This window comes from Hyperolius riggenbachi, chromosome 1, assembly GCF_040937935.1.
Source record: "Hyperolius riggenbachi isolate aHypRig1 chromosome 1, aHypRig1.pri, whole genome shotgun sequence".
Classification (NCBI taxonomy): Eukaryota; Metazoa; Chordata; class Amphibia; order Anura; family Hyperoliidae; genus Hyperolius; species Hyperolius riggenbachi.
The window spans coordinates 330735385-330741384 of NC_090646.1; the positions used below are offsets into that span (position 1 = coordinate 330735385).

A 6000-nucleotide genomic window follows, 5' to 3' on the forward strand; every position below is an offset into this window, starting at 1 on the left:
TCTTTGAAATTCTCGCAAATTGTCCTCGTGGGATGTGTTCTCTCACAGAACGAGGGTGGAAACTGGAGAATTCTAAGAGAGAATTACGGTCAGTAGATTTAACATAAAGGTCTGTGATAAAATGGTTACCCTGACGGATCACCATAGTATCCGGAAATGGAACCCGCTCCAAATCCGAGTGGGCAGTCAATCTAATAGATGGACATTTACTACTCAACTCACATATGAACAGGTCGAGCTCAGAACGCGGCCCCCTCCACACGCAAAATACATCATCGATGTATCGCCACCAACACAAGACGTGTCGGCGGAAATACATACTTTGGTATACAAATGCCTCTTCATAAAGGCCCATAAAAAGATTAGCGTAGGAGGGGGCCACGTTAGAGCGCATTGCCGTTCCTCTCAACTGTTTATAAAAATTCCCACCAAAGAAGAAATAGTTCTCCTCAAGAATAATGCGTAATAATTCAACCGCAAACTTCCTATGTGGAGTCTGTAAATCAGAATGTGTTAATAAAAACCAATCGACAGCCTCTACACCCCCATCATGTGGGATGGAGGTGTAGAGGCTCTCAACATCCAACGTAACAAGAAGAACATCCTCATCCCCAACATCCAATGAATTCAATCTACTAAGAAACATCGAAGTATCCCTTAAATGTGAATCCAGCCCAATAACTAGAGGCTGAAGAAGTTTATTCAAGAAAACTGCTAAGGGTACAAACACAGAATCCACGCCGGCCACAATGGGTCGCCCCGGTGGCCGGTGTGGATTCTTGTGAATTTTGGGAAGAATATAGAAAGTGGGAGTAGCTGGATACTCTTTTTTGAGAAATCTTCTCAGGTCACTATTAATAATACCCTGTTGGATAGCTTTATCAAGAAGGTGATCTATTTTCGAACAATATTGGCTAGAGGATCACCACCAAGTTTCAAATAGACCTCTGGTTGGGCCAGTTGGTTCAATATCTCCTCTTGATAATAGGATGTATCAAGCACCACCACTGCACCGCCTTTATCGGCAGCGCAGATGGTGATGGCATCATTTTGTCGTAAGGCTGTCAATGCCTCTCTCTCCTGTTTATTCATATTGAAGTGAACCTGAGTCCGTTTTTGCTTGAAATCTTGTTCCACCTTCCTAAGGTCATCCATAACATTCCTAGAAAACAGTTCCACAACAGGATTACTCGGTGGCATAAATGAACTCTTGTTCCTGAGACCAAAGTCTCGAAGATGTAAGGAGTCATCATCAGCTGGGGAGAATTTACTCGGCATTGGATTATTAGAAAAAAATACTTTCAATTTGAGAGATCTGAAAAATCGAAAACACTCCTGTTCAAGTTCAAAAAAATCGGGTAATCTTGTAGGACAGTAGGATAGTCCATGACTAAGGGCTCGTGTCTCAATATCAGTAAGGGAATATGAGGAGATGTTAACCACTAATTCTTGCGTTGTCTCAACACTCTCTTCGAAGATTGTTGCACGTCTCTCTTGTTGCTGGAACCTCCGTCGGACCCTCCTGCCACCTTGTCGTTTTTTCGTTGTGTCGGACGAGGAGAGGCATCTCTAGAAGATGATTGACCCTCACTTGAAGATCCATTAACGCCAGACGCAGGAGAACCATCACTTGGATGACCCGGTCTCTTGGGCTTGTGAGGTTTACTTCCAGGAAAACGTCTGCGGCGTGAGCCAGATGACTTTTGCCAGGCATATACATATCCGGAGGTGTAATCTTTAGAGTCTCGATGAAATTTCATCCGCTTATTTTCCTCGCCATTCTTTTGATAAAGATCCATTTTAGTTTGCAAATGGTCTAAAAAGGCATCGAGGTCCTCTGCGGACATCAAGAACTCAAGTTCTTCCTCGACATTTTGAATCTTAGTGTCCAGAATTGGTAACTCCTGTTTGATTCTGGCTACAGTATGTACCATGGCATCAAAGCTCGCTTTATTCCATATACGTTCCCAGATGTTGACAAAAGCCGTATCTTTAGGAAAAAGCAGGGGGGCTACATTGGCCCTAACATGACGAGGGATACGTCCAGCATGAAAGTATTCCACCAGAGCTTTCGCATGTAGATCCAAGTCTATGCGGTGTCGCTTTAAATATTCAAGGTCCTTCTTAAGAGGTTTAGCATCCGGCTGAGAGATAAATGAAGTGGTATCCTCAGTTCTGGTCATAATCCGTGCAGCCTCATCACCAGTATAGGCAAAGGTAAGATCAGCAGTATTTTTCTCAACGTCAACCATGGTGCCAGTGGTCTTCGAGCAATGTCGTGATGCAAACAAGTGGTTCGACCCAGCACTCTCAATGGAGACAAGCGTGCTATAGCTGATCAGAACTTGTTGCTCATCAAGTTCAAAGATAGCGAAAAAAGAGATATCAGCAGCACCGCTACAGTGAAAAAGTTAGCTCTTTATTAGTGCAGTAAAATCATGTGGCAAAGATAGAGCTGGAGGCAACTACAGCCCGCTGTTTCGAAGCGACATGCTTCTTCTTCAAGTTGCAAGCTCATAATGACAAACAATGTTCTCATACCTTCTTAAATATGGCCACACATTCAAATGTCAGCCAATCCATAAATGAGACTTGAGAAGTGACCAATCAGAGCAGACCAAGGGAATGGAGGGCCTGATGGGGAACTAGTATTTATATTCTGAGATAACATTTTTCTTAAGGTTGTTCCTGTACTTTTCTATATCTTATGTGATTAAGGTTCTTTATATTTATGCATGAGCGGTGACCAATCAGAGTATATCAATATTTGTACATTTTTGCATATGTATATTTTACTGGTTTTTGTATTTTTTTACATATAGTGTTATGCACAGTTTACTTTAACTACTTGCGTATGTTGATACGCCACTCCCATCTTTTTACGCGTACGCTTTGTTAGCATTTATTCAGAGGTTTTTACGCGTTATTCTTCCACGCGTCCCTAGACTTTTGCGTATATTTTTACGCTTTTTACGCGTCTTCTCTTGTTGGCATTCATTGCGGATGCCTTTAGCATACTGTTTTCATGCGTTTTCGCGTTCGGGGTTTATGCGTACATTTTTACGCATCAGGTGATTTTTACGCGTACATGGCAGTTCCCCATCAGGTCCGTTTTGGGTGTGGCTTAGCAGCCGTTTTTCTTATGGGAATGTTTTCTTTTAGTGAGGTCACTTGTGGGTTGTACTTCCTGTGTACTGAAGTTCCCCATCAGGCCCTCCATTCCCTTGGTCTGCTCTGATTGGTCACTTCTCAAGTCTCATTTGTGGATTGGCTGACATTTGAATGTGTGGCCATATTTAAGAAGGTATGAGAACATTGTTTGTCATTATGAGCTTGCAACTTGAAGAAGAAGCATGTCGCTTCGAAACAGCGGGCTGTAGTTGCCTCCAGCTCTATCTTTGCCACATGATTTTACTGCACTAATAAAGAGCTAACTTTTTCACTGTAGCGGTGCTGCTGATATCTCTTTTTTCGCTATCTTTGAACTTGATGAGCAACAAGTTCTGATCAGCTATAGCACGCTTGTCTCCATTGAGAGTGCTGGGTCGAACCACTTGTTTGTAATATGGATGTAATATGCATGTTGTCAGGTAGCACAGAACTTGGCTAGTATGCTAAGACAAAACCAGATGAACCACGTAGCTATGATGTGTATGTGATGTGAATGGGCCCACAGTAGGACCATGGTGGCGTGTTGTGATTATAGCTCACCTAATACACGTTACTTTAATAGCGCAGCCGCTATTACATTAATTATCGCGGTTGCTCTACATAACATCAGGCAGTACTTCAGTGGATTAACACGCGCTGCTTAGCGCGGTAAAAGTTCATGAATCAACCCCATAGTGTGAATACATATAACTGTGAATGGGATTTATTTTCTCAAAACAGTAAAGTTATATTTTAAGCCTTGATATCTGTAGCTTTACATATATATTCCCACAGTGACTTAGGAGAGATAATTTTAAAGCAGTAGGCTCAGCTATACTATGCCAGGGGAAAAAAACACATATATAAGTAGATAAATACTTGATCTACTTACATAACACATGTATTATAGTGTCCACGTTTTGATTTCAGTGAATGTTATATAGTAAATTACAAGAATTCTGCTCCTGGTGGGGGCCATGATTTTGCCCACAGTTAAGGCTAACTCGTGATGTCATTTCTGCCCTTTACTTTTTTTCTTGTCTCCTCCAATCGCTGAGTCGCCTCAGCCTTGCTTGTAAACACAAGTGAGTAGGGGATTAGGTTTCAGATAAGAAGCTGGCAGGGAAATAAAGGGAAGAGGAGGAATAGATTAGAGATAAAAAGAACCCCCAGCATGCAATTCTTTGGCACGACTACTTAAGGGCCAGTGTTCATTAAGTATATGATAACTCCAAACCATAACAGCAGAAAAAGTTTTGAAAGTTTTGAATGCAGGATTAGCATCTTTATCACTTAATACACTAAGACCAGTTGCTGTTGAAAATTGATTTTTATGGTGACGATACCGCTTTAAACATAATATGCATGTACACGTGCATTCGGTAATGTAGAAAACAGCTGGTTACACCATTGGCCTTTGACATCTTGTCAAAGGCCAATCCGCTAAGGCTATTACCGCATTGAAAAGTAAAATTACCAACTAATAAGGTAAATACTTCAATAAATGCCAATTCATAAAGATTAGAGCATTGCGATGTTGAGTATTTTAAGACCAGCCTGAAGCTGTTGGTAACTAACAATCTGCATTCAGTACAATTGATAGAGTGTCAGGGTCGCCTGGCAGCTGCTCTGCCCAAACAAACATGCCAGTCTTACTAACCTCCATTCCTGTGCGTAAACGTGTACATGCACATGTCCCTAGTTTTAAGATAACTTTTGGGCCTGGGGACGTGTGCACATATGTTTGGTGCTACAAATATCCAGATGATCCGCACACTCAAAATGAACCAAGTTCAATCTTTTATCGTCGGTGTTATGGAATGGCATGTGTCACTTTACTTAAAATAAAAGATTGAACTTGGTTCATTTTGAGTGTGCGGATCATCTGAATATTTGTTGTACGCTACTTCGATCCTGCACCTCGGCGGTGGTGTGCAACTCCAAACGGACTTGTATGTTTGGTGCTAGACTTTGCACTCACATGCGTAGAGTTTGGCATTCACGTCCGACTCAAGCATGCTTGGAGTATGTAACTACAAACAGCCCTTGTCTGCCTACAAAAGACCACTTCTCCCCATGCTCAGTGCTGATACCTGTCAGCTACAGTGGTTATGTTAGACTTTTATGGTTTGCTTTCCCATCAAGAGGAGCGTTTTTTAAAAATGCAAATGCAGCCCTGACAGTCAAAAAGCGCTCTGGTGTGTGGCACAGCCCTAAGGGCTACCCTCGCCTCAGTGGGAAGGTCATCAGAGTTGCCACTACTGTTATACAGACAAAGGAGGCAGCAAATACGCAGAGCCTCCCTGTCCTGCTATTCACTCCATAGGCTTGCTATACACCAGCGGTTCTGGATGTAAGCATGGCTTCAGGGGCATATGGAGATCATTTGCATTATATTTAGTTGTGATGCAATGTGGGAAGCATCAGTAGCTCACTTAGAGAGAACCTGAGCCAGTGGTAATTTGTAATAAAAAAAAATTCTACCTGATCCGAGGGTCCAGCAAGATAAGGTAGCATCCATCCCCGCCGCTCCCTGACCCCCTGAAGCCTGTAGTGGCTTACTTTCTCTTTCAGGGGTCACGATGCTGCAGACAGAAGCTCTGTGCTCTCATCCAAGAAGCACAGAGCTCATAAAGGCAGAGAACAGGCGGGGGATAGGCAGCAAAGGGGGCCATTGAGAGGAGGGAGGGGGCATTCCTGACACCCAGAGTGGGCGTTTTGCAGGAGTGCCTTTCTTACAAGAGATGCCCCTTTCCCTGGAGATTGCAGACAAGCTGCATGTCGGCAATTCCGGGGCATCGCAGCGCGGAGATGTGCCTCACCTCACATATGAAGTGCGTCATCACCAGC

The 6000-nt window shown here is 43.0% G+C and overlaps 1 protein-coding gene across 1 annotated transcript in view; it reads right to left on the reverse strand.

The window, feature by feature from the left end:
* Positions 1 to 5676, reverse strand: part of LRRC25 (leucine rich repeat containing 25) — a 188871-nt gene extending 183195 nt beyond the window's left edge. Inside the window, exon 1 of the mRNA XM_068271197.1 lies at positions 5635 to 5676. The gene's annotated coding sequence lies outside the window, so the exon portion shown is untranslated. The remainder of the gene's footprint in view (positions 1 to 5634) is intronic.
* Between the last annotated feature and the right edge of the window lie 324 nt (positions 5677 to 6000).